We start from the raw sequence: 19,656 nt of genomic DNA on the forward strand, positions 1-19,656 counted from the left end.
AGCGTTTTCTTAGAAAAATTATTGCTTAGCAAATATTAGCTGCATGACTATTCATATAATGACATTCAAATACATTCATCATCAATGATTTATTTACTAATTGAAACAGATTTATTTATTTTTCGATATTTATTACTATAAAGCAATGAAATAATAATATAGTAATAAACCGCTATATCAGACTACATAACTTAGTTTATTTTCATCTGGTTATTTTAAAATAAATAATCAAATTTATGCACATTATAATCACATGTTTCATTAATTTGATTGTGTCTGAGGTATTTGATTACTTAATGATAATGTGCCAATTTTTCTTTCACTACACTTGTTTAGTTTGTTGTTATTTGGTCATTTTACGACAAAATTAAATTTTATAAATCACAATATCTTAACATGTATTCAATTTTATTATATTTTCAAATTTTGAGATGATGTGTCATTTTTTAGTCTTTAGAATGACACCACAAATATTTAGTTCGACAACATTTCTTCGATTTTTCTGTAACGATTAAACACAAATTATTAGAGAATTTAACACCGGCATTCAAAAACGATTTCAATAGTTTTCAAATGCAATTAAATAAAAACTTCTGTTTTACTTAAATCAATTTTTAATTGAAAAATAAATTTAATAAAAAACTTCATTGAAAACAATTAGAAATGAAGCATTGATTTCAACTTTATATAACAAATAAACATCATTTATAGGTATTTGAAACTAAAAATGTAAAAAAATAAGAATAGAAAAACTAAAAATCGAGTGTTAATGCTTTCAGTTTAAAAATGAAATTGTAAATAAACATTTTATTTGTATTTACTATGCATTTCAAAACAAATATTTTTTCAGAACTTTTTTTGAAATAAAAGCATGCATTTATCCCCTATTGGACTTTTAAAAATAAAATCATTCAAATTAAAAATAAATTTTAATAAAAATATATAAATAATTGTTGAATTTCTATTTATATAAACAATTTTCCAAAACTCTCTTCAAATTAAGAAGTGCTGGTTACTAACAAATACTGAAATTCACTGTTCAAAAATTTCAAATTTAGACAAAAATCATTAAAAAATTTCAAAAAAATCAGTTTATTTTTTGTATTAAACTCACAAACATTGTGTAACTTTTTCTTAATAAAACAATTCTTATTTATACGGACTTAATTTTGATTGTTTGCTCCGCAAAATATTTAAATTAAAATATAAAAAAAAGAGGTTCTATTTCATTTTTCTGAACATTCTTTTGAAAGGAAAAAAAGCTTTTAAAACATTTAAAATAAATCAAAATAAATGTAAAATAAGATAAAAGAAGTGCATAGAAAGAAAATGAAGAATGTCAATGAGATTATGTTTGTATTAATTCAAGACATTTTAGAAAATATCTAAAAGAAAATTCGCTTACAAATGCTTACCTTACGTTTCATTATAAGAAATGAAATTATTCATATTATAAAACAAGATGATGCCAACATATAATGCAAGCAAGAGAACAACGTGAAGCATATTTTTAGACAAAAAATAATACGAAGCAAATAATAAATGGATACCACGTAGTTTGTTTAAAGAAAAGTTAAATAATTTCCTCATTTTTTTTCTGGCTTAAAATCTTTTATATTAAAGAAGAACTAACAATAGCACTTGAGATTTCGAAAGAAAGAAAATTTGACCGATTGCAAACGATTTTTCTTCGGAGTGCTGATGTCGGTAGCAATTGATTTTGCAACAATGCGGAAAATTTAGAATCATGTGACGATTTCTTAAACAATTCGATACGTAGTAGGTGACGAAATAGGAAAATACACAGCATGTAAGTACACAAAAATCCAAACAGCAGGAGATTACAATGGACGGTGTTTGATAATTCTTTTAAAATATTTCCTTGCAAAATTAAAGCTGTAGAATATTTTTATGCTAAACTATAAATGTGACGAATTTGACACTTTTACAGGAAACGCAGTATTTGTATTTCAATATATCTGTTTTAAAAAACAGTTTTTCTAAATGCGCTTCTTATTAATTAACGCTCATTAACAAGAGTCAGTAATTTTATGAAAACAGTTTCGTAAAGTTTCGTGTGTATATATATATATATATATATATATATATATAAATCCTTTCTAAATTTTTATAACATAAATAACGATACAATAATGTAAAAAAAAGAAGTTTTTTTTTTTTTTTTTTTTTTTTTTTTTTTTTTTTTGTTAATTGATGTTTCTTTAAGAGCCAGATTTGAATTCGTTGCTACAACAGAAGTGCTAAACAACAACTGCTATAGTCATTAATCCTACATCGAAATGCTTTTCGCGCAAGTCAAACAACCAAATGATCAGGTGTTGGAAAACCAAGGTTCAACAGTACGCAACATTTTAATAAAATATAATTGAAAATTAAGTTATTTTAAAAAGACATAAAATATCTAAAGCATAAATATCGTTTGAATTAATGAGAATAACGTAAAAAGCTCGAAGAAAATTTTGATCACGGATTTAAAACTGCTATGATACTTTATATTTAAGATGATAAGCTGCTACTTACTTTAAGCTCCGAAGTAGGTTTACAAGTATTGTGTATCAAGTGTATGCAACAATTTTCAGTTAACATTTACAGTTAAAAAAAACTCAGGGAAGTACTAAAATGTTAAGGTTACATCATGATCATAAGTTTGTGAGTGAAGTTTTGATAATTATGATAGGTAGAGCATCGGAACAATTGTATACGCCTAATACAAATTTCTATCTATGCATAATTGTTTTTTTTTTTTTTTTTTTTTTGCTTGGATTTTTTTTAGTTTAGAACTTTTCAAAAATATAATACTGGAAATTGTTTTATTAAGACAACTGTTTAATCGTACGCTAAACAATCTACGCGACTTTCATTTATTATTTATGCGCTATTGTCAACTGTCTAAAACTACACCTCGAATCACACTCTTTTTGTTACCTTTAATTTATTTCATAATTTCATTTTTTAAAGTAAAAATCAAGGTAAGCGCTTGTAAGCGAATTTTGTTTGAGATTTTTTGAGATATATATTTTTAATGCTTCAATTTAAATACAAAGAGAAACTTGGAAATTGTTTACAACCTCTTTAGGTATTATATATTTAATATACATCAGTATAGCAGTTTCACTGCTACTTAATATTGTTCATGTACTTATTTAAAACGTATTTATTTTGTTATATGGAAAATACGCCATTGCTAATTTATTTAGTACGGTATTGTTATTTGTTTTGATTTGAGTTTACTTCATATCACCTTTTGTTACGAGTCTTTGATGTAACACTTCATTTGATTTCTGATTTCAATATGGATGGTCAGGAAAATGGAAATTTAATTTGAGCAAGTAAATATATAATAAATGTTTTTAGATGTGAATGATATAGTTAAACAAAACAAAACAAAAAAGAAAGAAAACGTAAACAATTATGCAATTTCCACCGTTTCCAAAATCGCATAAAATAACATTTATACAGCACAATTTTTACATTTAAAGCGATCAATTCTTTAAATTGAAACATTCTATACAAAAATATCAACAAAAAAGTTATTAACTTGAACTAATTAATTTAGAGTGAAAAAGAAAATTAACGAAAATTACACATCGGAATTAAAACGCTTTAGATGCTTATTTTACTTTAAATACAAAACGTTTTATATTTTTAATATTTTAATACATTTATGTCATTTGCAAAGACATTTTTAAGATGAGAAATAGAAATTCTTTAAAATGACCTTTACATTTAATGTTTGGTTAAAACTAAGCACAATTAGTAAAAAACATAATGGCGAACTTAATATTTGTAAAAAAAAAAAACATGTTGAATATCCAGGGATCTACACTGTGAATTTTTTGCTTCTACAATTTTAACCACTTATCATATGAAAATTCAAATAAATTAATCGTTAATTGAATTAATGAAAAATTAAGTAATTAAATTAATTAATAATTAAATATCTAGATTAAATAATTAAATAATAATATTAATTGAATTAATTAATAATTAATTATTAAATAATTAATTTATTTAATTAATAAATTAATTAATAGTAAAATATCTAAAATATTCCGGATCAAATTACGGAATAAAATACCAACACCTGTGCATCATCCGAATAATCCATTTTTACCAATCCATTACAATATTGTACCGTAATTTTAAATAGAAAGATTCAGTTATTAGAAAGAATATAATAATAATTAGATATAATAATATTAGAATATAATAATAATTATTATAATAATTAGAAAGATTCAGTTATTTTACTGTAATTATAACTGTAAAATTACGGTATATCAGATTTTTTGTTCCGTAGCATTCTTTCGATAAAAATGGATTTTTCGGTAAAGACTTTTATCGTAATTTGATCCGGAAGCAGCATACAATTAGACCTGAAATAAAAATAAAACCTGAAATATAACCTGTAACCTAAAAACAAATTATACAATTTCTAAATATTGTTGAGTTTAATTATTAAACTATTTTTGGTCACTGTCACCTTAAATAATTTCCCAAATTTACAATACTATCAAATAGTGACACACCATTCCTAAAGCTTTTTCATATTTCACCAGAATTCTTTTGAAATTACAGTTTCTGAAATTTAGGATATCAAGAATGAAAGTTTAGATTTTCTTTAGATCGTTTTATTGGTAGCTATAAAATTTAACTACTATTTGTCTTCTCGTCTACTACAGACAGTTATAACTTAATATAATCTTTTTTATATCAAACACACGTCTCCTCACCGTAGCGCGTGAGTGATAAAACCTACAATTTTTATTTTCTTATTCCTTTTTGTTTTTCAACTTAAATGTCTGTAAAAAACAATCAGTTTAATTTAAGTTTTGTGCAAGTTTTAAGGGTTTTTGTACCCTGTTCGCTCTACTCTTTAACACAGAACAGCTTCGCAATCAATTTTAATTCTTGATGATAAACAAATTGACGAATGATACAAGTCTTCGCGTATAAACTTTATTTTCGTCGCGAGAGTGCGCATACTTTCTATACATTAAGGTTTACATTTTAACATATATATATATATATATATATATATATATATATATATATATATATATATATATATATATTATTATTATTATTATTATTATTATTATTATTATTAATAACAACATTAAAACTCTCTCGTTTTCATAAAATGTCTTTGGTAAAGAATAGGTGTAGAAATTCTATTTTGGGACTTCAAGACTGAAAACATACCATTGAATTATAATTAGATTTATATTTCAAAGGAGGAGTTATTTTTAGAATCTTGTCCCTCCTTCACTTCCATATTAGGAAGCATTAAATGATTATTGATGATGCGTAGAGCTACAAACTATGCAGTGACTGAGCCTTTTCACCTCCATGTCTGTTAGTATTTAAATGCGGGAGCGGTGGTTTTCGCATGTCTCTTGCTGAATAACGTGTTCCATAAAAGATCTACCGGAAACATCCGGAGTTTTGTCCACACCCCCTCCCTTATGGAGTGGGGCTGTGAACTGTTATAACCACCAGCCTTCCTTTAAATAAACCTTTTGATAACGTATTATGGCTTACGACTGAATTATTCAAGCTGAATAGAACAATGATAATAGGGATGTAGCCCTGTTATTATATATATATATATATATAACAAAATAAATAAATACAAGAAAACACGAAAAAAGTTAAGAATACATATATATATTTAAATTTTTATGGTTATTTTCAAAATGATGTAAATTATTAAGATGAATTTATGTTGAATTATGTTAACCCTAATCACTCTATAATTGCAAAATGTGTCGAATCTATTTTTGACTTCAAGTCAAAATGTATTTCTTTAAATCAAAGAAACACGATAAACTATCCGTGCTTTTATTTTATTGTAGCTGCATTTTTAATAAACCCGTTCAGCTGAGTATATAAACGAGGCGTAAAAACAAAGCAGTGAGAAATTTTACGTTCTTGCAAAAGATTCGAGAACAATTCAAAGCCCATAAAATGTTCGACAAAGGAGAAAAGAACATTTGTAGGTTTCCTGAACTTCAGTGTTGCACCGGGACAAGTACATATAGCTGTAGTGTTTACAAATGCTTAGAGTAAATATTGCGAAAATAGGGAGATACGAACCACTACGGGATTATTTTTAGACAAAGTAAAAATATAAGCATTTAAGTTTGGGGGGGGGGATCAAGTAAATAAGTAAAAATAGAAAGTAGGTGAAGAGGTTGAAATACCGTCAATATTATTGAACACTAAAAATGTTATTTTTGTAAAAGATATTAATTAAAAACATATTTTATTTATTTTTTTATGCTTGATTGGTAATAATGGCTTCTAAATCCTAAGTTCTAACAGAGGTCTGTTTAGAATAAATTTGGGTCTGTTAACCGTCAACGGACCCTTCACAAAATAATTTATCTTTTAACCGGACCCTTCACATATTCGTTTTTCTTCATTATTGTTTTGTTAATCGAATAAACCCTTCTGGGGTGAGGAAGAAAGACGGTTGGAGACAAACTAAGTTTCCCTAAGTTTAAATTCCAAATGTAGTATTCTAAGAAAGTATTTCTACTTTTACAAGCATCGTGTGCGCATTCTTATTAATATTATATCATAATTTTTTTTGTGAATAAATAATTGATCAATTTATATTTATACATAAAATTAATTAATAGAATATTATGTAAATAAAAGTTAATTTCTGTCAAATTTTTTTTAAACAAAATATTATAAATTTAAGAATTGTTCAAGTTTACTTAATGCGTAACACATTAAAAGTGATACATAAACTAAGTTGTGTTATTTAAAATTTGTCAATTGAAATTATTAAAAATGTGAGTGATTTTGTTTCCATTATTGGTCCGAAATGAATATTCTGTGTTGAGCAGTATAGGCTAAATACCAAAAATTTGTATGTTGCATCTCTAATTTAGCAGCAGCAATTTTTGCGCAGAATCTTGTATCTATTTGCTTGAGAAGTATTGGCTTGATTTCGTACAAATTTTGTAATAATTATCATCAGTTACATAAATTTTATTTTACATTTTATAACCTTCGTTGTACAGTCGACCCAATTTTGAGTTTACGACTACCAATGCTAAATTCTGTAACCTCGTAATTTTGAACTTGATCCTTGATCCTTTTTGACTTACAAGGGAACTCCCAGATCAAGCATTGGGAGAAATTTTGACTTCGTGGAGGATTTTTTTGATGGAACTAACCCACGTTTGCGTTACATGGACAGAAAAACCACGAAAACCTTCTACGGCTAGTCAGACGGCAAGGGAACTGTAACCCATGATCCGTCTACTACTGCAAATATTTTAAGTCAGCACTGTTGTCGGTGTTAGCCGAGTGCGGAATTCGTATCGACCAGTAAAAACTGGGATTCGAACCTGGTTCACCTCCTTGGAAAACCAACGCTCTATTAACTGAACCACCATGGCTTAGTTACATCTATTTTATTTATTTTATAACCGTCGTTGAACAGCCGACCCAATTTCGGGTTTGCGACTGATATTGTTTGACTCGGCAGCCTTTTAATTTTGAAGCCAATCTAGAGGACAAGGGAACTTCTGATCAAACAGTGGGAGAAATATGCCTTCGTGGAGGACTTTTTTAAAGAACTAACCCGTATTTGCGTAACATGGAGAGGAAAACCACGATAATCTCCCACGGTTAGCCTGACAGCAAGGGGACTCGAACCCATGATCCATCTACCATTGAAGATATTCACTGTCACTGTGATCGGTGCGAGCCGGGTTCTGAATTCGTATCGACTGGCCATCGCTGGGATTCGAACCCGGTTCACCTCATTGGAAGACGAGCGCTCTATCCCCTGAGTCCCCACGGCTGTGTTACATAAATTATCATTATTACATCAATTATTACATTTACAAAGCATATTATTATTTAAAACTTGAGAGACAAAATTTCTTTCATATGCAATACATAGAATTGGATCACTAAATTAGGAAAAAAACGCTAAAACAAGCTTATTTAGAAATTTATATTCAAACACGCTTAGTTAGTTTTGAAAGCACGTGACCTAATCAAGATAGTTCATAGAGAATCGTATCAAATTTTATCAATTTAATTATAATTTTAACAAATACGTTTCAGACTTAAATAAAGAATCAATGTCATTTAAATTTTAAATTTCATCACAACACCACTTCCTACAAAGTCTACTTGCTTTTATAAGGCAACTAAACAATAATACATTAGGAGGGAAAATTTTAAATTTATTCATTAGAAGCGAAATAAGCTTAAATTTGAAAACAAAACTTCACAATGTTTCTTTAAAATTGAGACGTTTTACAAAACTTCCTGTCTAGTATAAATATGCATCGCAATAATGATGTTTAACACAAGGAGCTCACTGTGCATTCTTTTAAAATGGGATTTGTGATGCAATAGTCTAGACGTCATAAACAAGTATTGGTTAGTTTTAACAATCAAATCAAGAGTTAAATATTGTTTTACCCATAACGCAATAAAATATGTATGGAATATTACTACAATCACACATGCATTAACCGAGTGTATTAGTGGGTAGTATAAAAAAGTATACATTCCTTTAATGTCTTTTCATTCGTTTCTTCAAAAAGTGATAACAAAAAATTATTTTATTGGTTATATTAAACATTTATAGCAAGTTTGTGTGAAAAGATTAGCTTACACTTCCTGAGCTATATTATATTTTATCAACGAGATCAAAAATAATTTTTAAAAAAATAGAACCATAGAAACTGGACTAGTCCTCTTTTCGATTAAATTTTGTTAAACCTTCATTTTATAACCTTATCAAAGTATTAAAAACTATTAAAAATAACAACAAAAAAAAACAAAGTTTAGTTTTAAACAGTTAGTCTGTCTTATTACGGAATTTATTTTTGTCAATATCAATTGACTCGTTCATAAATTAAATTCTTAAAAACGAAATCAAAATAGTTTTTTATCATTTCTACACATTTTCATTCAAAAAACAAAAACAAAAAAATAATGCTATTTAAAATATTTATAGTATGTTGGAAAATTAAATAATGTCAGATTTTTTTGCAAATAATTAAAAACAAAATATTTATTTTAGTAACAAATAATTAACAAATTTACTCCCAACTATGCGTCAATTTATATGGATTAAGGTACAAATGAGCTTCATTCTAAATTAATTTCAAGTGAATTTCCTCAAAAAAAATTTATCTTTTCTTTAATTTTATTAACAAAAAGTAAAATTAGTATTATTTAATAAAATAAGTATAAAATAGTATGAAATTATTCAAACCTTTTAAAATTGGTCTAGTATATTTTTAATCTAAATTTTTTAACTATAAGATAATCTTTTTTAAAAAAACATATTGCATATTTGAGGAAATGCAAAATAATTTTATCCCGCAGTAAAACGATATAAAGTAATTCCTTGAAATAAAAACGAGTGTGACTGATAAAAAAAGAGCTAATTTTCTTCTTAAAAATATCTGATTTTGTATACAAGACATCATAATTAATTTGTAAATGAGTTAAAATAACAGGTTAAGTCCTAACCTTAGTTGAGAAAAACAGAATTAAAACAAACTTAAGCATTACAATTATTATACAAGTACTTAATTTTAATAAAACATAACAATATTTATTTTTCATATTAAAATATTATATAAAATAATAGTTTAAGGAACATACTTAATGTAAAACATATTTTATATGAAGTCACATTGTACATATTAAATATGTATTTTTGTATTTATATTAAATATGTACGCACATATAAAGTATATTGTGCACAGATTTAATATAAAGTTGGAATATAATTCATAAAAAAAACTAACATTTTGTGAATATTTTTATTTCTTTTCCTCGAAGTAAAACAAATGTTTCCTGAATCAAATTTCAAGATTTCAAATAGGAAATTAGTTTCGTTCAGAAAACTACAAATTTTTCTCAAAATGCGTATTTTTAATTTAGTTAATTTTTTGTCTGAATGTATACATACCTTATGATCAAAATCGATCATTTTTACCGAAGAGCTTTGTTAATGATTTTGGTAAAATTAACTATAAAATATGGTTTTATAATATGTGATAAAGTCTGTAAATGTAGTTAAATGAGGTATTTTCATCATGATACCTTAGAGCAGTGTTCCCCAACCCCCGGTCCGTGGACCGGTACCGGTCCGTGGATCAAATGGTACCGGGCCACCCATTTCATTGAAACTGAATTTAAATTCCCAGGTTCATTTATTAAACTATACATATAAAACATATTCATTTATTAAACTATGGCTAAAAACATAGTTTAATAAATGAATATGTTTTCTATTTGTCTTTTCTTTTTTCCAATTGGGTACTTGCACTTCAAGAAGACAAAGATCACGGATACCCACATATGTGACCTACTACGTCAGAGCCAGCTGATCGTTTACAGCAGTGTTCCCCAACCGCCGGTCCGTGGATCAAATGGTACCGGGCCACCCATTTCATTGAAACTGAATTTAAATTCCCAGGTTCTTACCCCAAATTGAAAATATCTGTGTTCCATTAAAATTTTATTTATTAAAAAAAAAGGGGCCCTGAAGGTAGTGACGTAAATTTTTTAATGATTTAAAACGATTACCCCCAGATGGAACCGTCTCATTGCAAAGAAACAAGCTCAGGGTGTTCATTGAATTTTCATTCTAGTAAGTTAAAATGTTAAATCACTTTATATTTATTTTTGATGTAACTGCATTTTATTTCGAAGGCATGTTTAAATAAAATTAAATTAAAATTAATAAATTAAAATAATCTAAAATATAAACAATCAATTCCCCCCCCCCAATCGGGCCGCGGTAAAAATATCAAACGTTGACAGGTCCGCGGTGATAAAAAGGTTGGGGAACACTGCCTTAGAGCATGGCATAAAAACCCTTTTTTCAGTTAAATTTAATTTTAAGTCTTATATTTTTTACTAAATGCTTGGTAATACGAACTATAATTTTAAAAACCAGAATTTCTGGAAAACTGTTACAATATGAACGGAAAAAATACCAAAAAGAATGATTTAATTACCATATATATTGGTTTCATTAACCACAGTTATGGTATTATTTTACCAGAAATATCCTTATTTGACAGTACGGTAATTTTACCAGAGCTTTTTCCTTATAATAATAAATGTGTAATAATAATAATAAGTATTGTTATAATAATAATAAGTATTGTTATAATAATAATAAGTATTGTTAGAATAATAATAAGTATTGTCAGAAAAGTATCTAAACTAATTTCTCAAGCAAATTTAATTATAACTGTTTGAGGTCTTATGCAAGTGATAATGTGAAGATAATCTTTTCACGAATTAAGAGCACGAATCAACATTTATTAGTCAGACGACGAACACGACAGATAAATAGGTTTAAATCATGTTTTTATCTGATTGAAATAAATATCTTAAAAATTTATATCTCTCTTAGTTCGTGAAATAAACTGCTGTTTGTAGAAAATGCAACACCATGAAGGAATCATCAGAATCAAATGAAATTCGCAGCAAATGTCAATTATAGGATATTATGCAAATTAATAAAGTTTCAGAGCCATCGCGCGTGCGTGGCGCGCGCAGCGCCCTCTGAATTGATGCTGAAAGCGTATAAATAAAGTGCTGTAGCGGGACGTTGAAAATAGTCTATGATTATTTGTTAGTGGCAAACGTTTAGTGAGACCTGAGTATGCCTCCACGACGGAAGAATAAGAAATTCAAGCAACTTACGGAGTTTGAACGAGGGAGGATAATCGGCCTTCGAGAAGGAGGATTTTCCTATCGCGCAATAGCAGCTCGTATGCAGCGGAACAGTTCCACAGTGATGCGAGTTTGGAAGCAGTGGACCGACGAGCACCGAACAACTCGAAAAACAGGCACTGGACGACAGAAGGTGACGTCAGAGCGCGATGATCGACACCTGCTCCGCATGGCGGTGAATGATCGCACAGCTTCCTCCAGGCAGCTGGCAGCACATTGGTCTACTGCTACAGGTGTGCAATTGTCGGCTTCGTCAATTCGTCGTCGTCTGCTGCGCCGTGGATTGCGTGCAAGGGTGCCATTATACAGGATTCCCCTCACGGCGGATCATCGACGGCTGCGTCGGCAGTGGGCTCTTGAGCACAGAGACTGGCGAGCTGATTGGCACCAAGTTGTCTTTTCAGATGAATCACGCTTCAATTTGTGGACCCATGATGGCCGTGTTCGTGTTAGACGTTATGCCGGTCAACGCTGCCTTCCTGAGTGTATTATTGAACGACATAGTGGTCGAACACCCGGAGTTATGGTCTGGGGTGCGATTTCGTATCATGGACGATCCAATTTGATACGAATTGAGGGTAATCTCAATAGCAACAGATACGTCCGTGAAGTGCTACAGCCCGAAGTCGTTCCTTTCCTTCAAGGCATCCCTGGAGCTATCTTTCAGCAGGATAATGCACGCCCACATGTTGCGCGGACTGTTAGAGACTTCTGTTCAGCACAACGCATGCAACTTCTTCCTTGGCCTGCTTATTCGCCGGATATGTCGCCTATTGAGCACGTGTGGGATATGGTTGGTCGGCGTCTCACTCGTGATCCGCGTCCTGCAGTTTCCAAAGACGAACTTTGGTTGCGCATACAAGCGATATGGAATTCTCTTCCTCAAGCAGATATTCAACATCTGTTTGACTCCATGCCACGTCGTATAGCAGCACTTATTGCAGCGCGTGGTGGCTGCACCAAATACTGATTTCGGACGCTTAATTTGTTTCTTTTGTTTTGAAAATTTCATCATTTATTTGTATCAGTACAAGTCGTTTCTGCATTAAATTTCATTTGATTCTGATGATTCTTTCATGGTGTTGCATTTTCTACAAACAGCAGTTTAATTACTTTCCTCACAGTTCCACTAAAAATACAAATTACTAACAATAGCGTAGTTTCACAAAATTTCCATCACGACTAAAGCTATATTCAATGAAAAAATATGAAACTGTTCACAATTGTGGAGAAATGTTTAAAAGCACTTCAAGTAAAAAATTATAATTTGGATCTGTGATCCCATAAATTCGTAACTATTTAACTATTCTGCAGACTTGGTTTGAGTCTCATTCTATTACACAGAAAACAATACAATACACGAAAAAATGGAACACCTAAATAATTATTCATTTAATAATTAGAAATTTCGAAATCAGACACCAAAATGTGTTTTCTCTGCATAAACATAACGGATTCGGATTTCTGCCTGCCAGAATACAAGGAGTAGCAAGCTGCAATCTGGGAAATATGGTCCCAATAATTTGGTCAGGAGGGCGATCGAAAATTTGGAACCCTTTATGTCAATTTTACTTTTTGCGTATTTCGCTATGTCTTGAGAACTTTTCAAGCGAAAAGGAAAATTTTTGCACACAGTTATAAAATTAGTTTATCCAAAGGCAATTCCTCGTAAAAAATAAATTTTAGTAAGTATTTATTATTTTTTATTATTTTACAGTAGAAATTAAATTTAAAAAAATTTGAATCATAAGGTATACAATCTCTTACATAATTTTAAAATATCGTATTTTGAGCTGTGTAGATAAGATTCCGTAGATATGTAAATCTCTTAAATAAGCATAAGTACAAAATAGAACCCGGAAAAAATATTCTGGTAAAAATATCATACTGTATGATAACAACATTTCTAGTTAAAGAAAAATATAAGAAAAAATAACATAATTCTGGTTAACAAAACAAAAATATACTGTATTTAAACAATTCATATGGTAACTTTTTTGTTCACATGATAACAATTTACCGGAAATTCTGGTTTTCAAAATTAAGTTCTTATCATCACACATTTAGTTCTTATCATCACACATTTAGTTCTTATCATCACACATTTAGTTCTAATTATCACACACAGTAAAAAATACAAAACTGAAAAATAAATTTAACCAAACAAATGGTTTTCATCCAGGCTCTAAAATATCATGTTAAAATTACCTATTTTTATAACATATATCAAATTTTATCACACATTATTAAACCATACTTTATTGTAATATTCGCATGTTATCCGCATTTATTTTAATGTCCTGAAGAGTTTCAAGTTTCGTAAAAAATTGTAAGTGGCAGAGTTAGACCAATAAATGTGAAATGTTATCTAATGCATAGCATCGCTATTGATCGAGTTTCTATGCTGAGTATATTGAGGCAAAATTTACACTTTTATTTTACACTAAATAAAATTTAAGTAATCTTCACACTTAATTATATAAGATTAACTTAATTATATAACGCGTAATTATACATTATTTTTTTTATATAAGATATAAAAAAATAAACATTTCATAGGCAATTCCAATGTAAAAGTTAATACTAATTGCAAATATCATCCACACTTATTTTAATGTCTTGAAAAGTTTCAAGTTCCGCAAAATATTAAATTATTGAAAGTGGCGGAATTTGACCAATAAATGTGAAATGTTAAGTAACACACTATGCTGCTACAGATCGAGTTTCTATTCCTACAGGGGGAGGAGTATAATTCGTAGCAAATTTTGCTCTTAAAACCACCCAAAATAAAATAAAATAATATTCACTTAAAAATATAAGATTTAAAAATAAATAGTCCCTTTTTAAGCTTTTTCAATTCAAAAATTAATATTGATGGCAAGTTTTTCGCATTTATTTTAATTTCTTGAAGAGCTTCATGTTTGGTGAAATATTAAAAATGGAAGAATTTGAGATCAATAAATTTTGAAATGTTTTCTACCGCGGTTGTCGCTAATTATTTAAATGCTCAGAGAGTCAAACCTAAAAGGAAATACCTCGACTGAGTTCTGCATAACTTTTTTTCAAACTCCCACCCTGTCACAGACTTATGCACGCTATCTCTTTGTGGTCAAGGGCAAACTTCGAAAATTATACGCCTCTATCGAAATAATTCACCTTTGAATGGTTAAAATATTCTAGTCTCGAAATGGGCACACTCTGCACGAATTAGTTTTCTGATTGGTCACTTCAATATTTATCAATGGCACTTTGTGAGCAGAAAAAAAGGGGAAGAATCGTCTTCATCTGCCGCCTAACTGAAAGAAAGGATTAAGAGGGGCTTCAAAATATTTTTATTATTTGGTAACGTTGGCGACGTTTCTGGCACGAAAGCTGAGATATGTGTTCGATTGCATCACTGTGAGAAATCTTTGTTCAGGAATTACAATAAATGGTTCGTTATAGATGGGATAGTTTTGTAAATATTTTATTCTAGTTCAATTTGAAAAACATAATGGATTTCACGAAAAAAAATTTATTTTATTTTTTATTTTTCCTTTTCCTTGCGTTATTTGTCTCGATGCACAACACAAACAAAATTTTAAAATAGATTTCAAAGTTTGAAATCATAAATATTTTTCTTGAAAAACTGATTAAACAATGATAATGTCTATAAAATTCATTAGATTTTCATCGAAAAATACAATTAAAAAGGACTTAATGCGATGCCCAAAATTGCAGAAAGGACCTTATTTCTCAATATACTGAGAAACGACAAGTACAAGATTCATTTGCGTAAACAAAATTTTTTTATAATGGTTGATTAAGTTGGAAATCATGAGATTTTTTCTTTTAAGAAACAGATTAAATAATAAAAACTAATGTTTAGAAAATTTGATTTTCCAAGAAAAACACAGCTAAAAACACCTTATGTAATGCTCAAAATTACCAAAGAGAGGAAGAAAAAAAATAAAGAAAGAAAGAAAATTTAATAAAAAAACAGTATACTGAAAAGCGACGACGACAAGGTGTAAATCCAATGAAAGTTTTCTTTCAGTACTAGGAAAATCCATCCCCTGCTCGCTCCGTTCGTCAATCCCCGTATTTGCTTCTCATTCATCATTATTTAGTTCTTTTTAAACATTAATATTTCCCCCGAAAATGCTAAACATTTTAATTTCAAAATAGGCAATTATTGTAGCTTTATGTAAGAACGTTTTGTTTATGTTTTAATCGTAACAAAAATCGACGATTACCTAGATTTGGAAAATAGTCCTCTGCACTTGAAAAAAAATATTAATTGAAGGACTCAATAAGAAAAAATGGAGGCGAAACAATTTTGCTCGTTTAAAAGAATTATTGCTATTTAAAAATGGAACAGTTTTTAACGCTGTTTTTTCGAATTCCTTTTTTATTTATAAAAATTTCACTATGAATGTTAAGATTTAACTCTGGCAGCATGTAAGCCTGTCTCTCTCTTGCTACTTTTGTTTGACATCTACTCGAGCACGAGCTTATAAAATAAATAAATAATTAGGGAAAAATAAATTTTCTACAACAATAAATAAATAAAGTCAATATTTTAAGCAAAAAATCTGAAAAAAATCACGAAAAAGCACTTAAATTTCAAAAAAACTTTCGAACAAATAGACATTTCGAAGGAATTTCATATTAAAAATAAAATAAAAAATTGTCCTATCAGCACGTCAAATTTCAACTTCGTAGTTGCATTTCAGCGGACAGTCGTCGTTTTATTTCATCCTACTCATTATATTCTTTTCAACACATCTTCGTAATTTCAAGTTTCTAGGTTTGATGTATTTTGAGCAGAAAAGCAAAATGTAACGTAAAGCAAAAAAAAAGTGAGAATAAATTCTCAAAAAAAGCAATTAAAGTCGCAATAACTTTCGAACAAATAGATAATTAGAAAAAACTCTGTATTAAGTTCATAAACAATTCCTCTTTCAATATATGGACTTTCAACTTTGCAATTGCATACACTTTCTACCTGTAGATCGGTCAGTATGGTATTTTTCTTCAGCAAATTATACAGTTAATAATTCTCAAACTATTTATTATCGGATATTAATTTTTTTTATTCCATCGAAATCCCCGAACACAATTTTACACACCTTAATAATTTTAAGTTTTACAGTTTTTGCGCAGTAAAATAAAATGTAACTTTAAGTTTAACACCCAAAACAGCGTCAGAATCCCTTGCGATTTTTTCATATAGAGAGATAAATAATAAAAAATGAAACAATCATTACCTGATTACGAATTAAACATCTCTTGTGATCAGGATAATAGTCAAATGACATGCAGTCGCCTCAAACTTGGCACTGAATATCGAATTTCCAGAAATCTAAAAAAGATGTCAATGCTTTAAAAACATTTCTAGTAAGACACTGTTTTGAAAATCAAAGACAACACTAAATTTTAATTTAAGAATAAAAAGGGAAGCAGTATAGCACAAAATAACATTGGTATTACCTTATTGAAAAAATTAATACGCTTCAAAAATGTGCAAAAAGGAAATGACATTTGACATGTTTCAAGCACATCAAAAATAACACCCATTTTCAAGACTTGCTAGACGTGAATGTAACGAAACAAAAATGATTTGAAAAAACGTAAGTTGCCAACGAAAAATGAAAAAATAAAGATCAGAAACAAAATTAGAAAAACCACAGAAGGTGAAATAACAAGATGTAAAACAGAACAAGAAAAAACTCAGTTGCCCAGAGGCAAATCAGTGTAAAATGCATCTCCGCTCGTTATAAAGAACTGCGGAAAAACTAACGTCGTTAACAAGGGAATCAGCATTCAAATAAATAAAACAAGATTCCAGGGTATCAAGGTGAGCTGATGTGACAGGGGTGGAAAAAATTTCAGCGTTATCGAAATTGAATTTATGCTCAAATAATTTGATCCGCCCAAATAATTTGATCCAACAATGTGTAGCAATTCAAACAAGTTACTCCAATTTGTTCTAATTTACCATTTTCCTTGTCAGTGTGATCTTGGCTACATCGAGCAAACTAAACGCACTTTAAAGTTCAGATTTAAGGAAACCGATAGATATGTCCGTTATCAAGAATTCGAGAAATCTTCATTTGCTTAACATTTTTGGAATCTTGGGCATAAATTTAATTTCGGCAAGGCTTAAATTATTTCCCATCCCTGTCAGTTCATCTTGATACCCTGGAATCTTGTTTAATTCATCTGAATGCTGATTCCCTTGTCAACAAAATTAGTTCCTCCCTACCTTGCCATAACAGAGATGTATTTTACCTTGATTTGACTCTCGGCCACAGTATTATTTACATATATAAATATTTTTTGTTACCTTTTTTCTTAACTAGGCTTCTGTGGTTTTTCTAGTTTTGTTTCTCACTTTTATTTCTTTTTTTTTAATTTTTCGTGGGCAACTTACGTTTTTTCAAATCTTTTTTGTTTCCTTACATTCACGTCTGTTAAGTCTTGAAAATGGGCTCCTATTTTTGATGCGCTTGATACATGACGAATGTCATTTCATTTTTGCATATTTGTGAAGCGTAGGAAATTTTCAATCAGGTTATATCTTACAGCTTCAGTTTCTAGGGATTATTTATTTAACATTGATATTATTTTTTCGAAGAAGTTAGATTTAATTTAGGCAAAACAGAAACGTTTAGCCTTAATTATTAAGTTTCCTCACTGTTAAGTTCTAAATGATAAATTTTTCAGATTGCTTTTAATCTATGAAAGGCAATCTGAGAACTCACAGCAGTTAGAATAATTTAAATACTAGATATAAATATCTAAAGTACGCAAAATAAAAATCCCTAGTTACTTGGTGAAATGATCGGATTTTTATTTAAGAAGATGCAGTACCTAATTACTGTACACAATAAGGCACATAAACGTTTGCTATTTGAATCAACAAGCATATTTTTCAATAGATTTTTATTTTCATCCCCCCCAAAGAAAAGTGGAAAAGAACAATCTCGAAGATATGGACCCAATAATAATGTTTTCATTTCAAACAGACATATGTTATAGATATTCTGGCAAAGAATTTATAAATGACGCGAATTACTCTGCTTAAAATATGCTGTACGTAGGCATCAAATTTTGATATCATTATAAAATACTACAATGTAATATGTGAAAAATAGTTCTTAAGAAATGACATTTTAAAGTGCGCCTTTTTCGAAATTTTATAACTCAGAAACTATCCGGCAGATTTAACTCAAATTTCGCATTTTGTGAATTAAAATGATGTGAAAATTATCTTAAAATTCAAACTTTTTCTGACAATTAATAATTAAACAAATAAAAAATATAAAATGAAGATTAAAAATTAGTTTTGTATTAAAAAATCTTTTATTAAATGAGTTTCCTAATTGTGCGCTAAATAAAGGTTTTTACTTTGCTTGAAAAATTCCCGAAATATTGTGAAATGTGCAAAAACTGCAAATAACCTTAAGGGAACCAAACTTTTGACCACTTTCTTGGCTAAACAATTGGAACCCTATCTTAGAAATAACGGTTGCATCACTTTGATGGTCAAGAATCCAAATCTTTCGGACAAAAAAGTTTGCTTTTGCAAAAAAAAAAAAAAAAAAAAAAAAAAAGCACATTAAGGAGACTGATTTCAGAGCTGATAATATATGCACTAATCAATTAGCATATTTGGGGTTTGCCCACAAACCATTAAGATTGGCATTTAGTATGCGAAAAAGCAATCATTCGAAAAGTTATTTAAAGTGTAAATATTTTTTTTGGCTCACTGTGCTAAAAATTTCCGCCAATGAAGACTGAAGTTTAAACTTTAAGAGAAAAATGGATTTTAAACGCGTTCATTTTGCCAATACTTATCCACACTTAGTTTCGTTTTGAGAGAAAAAGTGCAGATACCGTAAATTC

General features: G+C 29.1%; 1 protein-coding gene across 5 annotated transcripts in view; it reads right to left on the reverse strand.

Annotated features, from left to right (window-relative positions):
• The window catches only part of HDAC4 (histone deacetylase 4), a 193,706-nt gene that overhangs the window by 103,122 nt on the left and 70,928 nt on the right, over positions 1-19,656 (reverse strand). For all 5 annotated transcript variants that reach the window (XM_087150222.1, XM_087150218.1, XM_087150216.1 and 2 more), the window contains one exon: positions 17,016-17,110. The gene's annotated coding sequence lies outside the window, so the exon portion shown is untranslated. The remainder of the gene's footprint in view (positions 1-17,015; positions 17,111-19,656) is intronic.

This window comes from Parasteatoda tepidariorum, chromosome 8 (assembly GCF_982258835.1).
Source record: "Parasteatoda tepidariorum strain Cologne lab strain chromosome 8, Ptep-v5.0, whole genome shotgun sequence".
Taxonomy (NCBI): domain Eukaryota; kingdom Metazoa; phylum Arthropoda; class Arachnida; order Araneae; family Theridiidae; genus Parasteatoda; species Parasteatoda tepidariorum.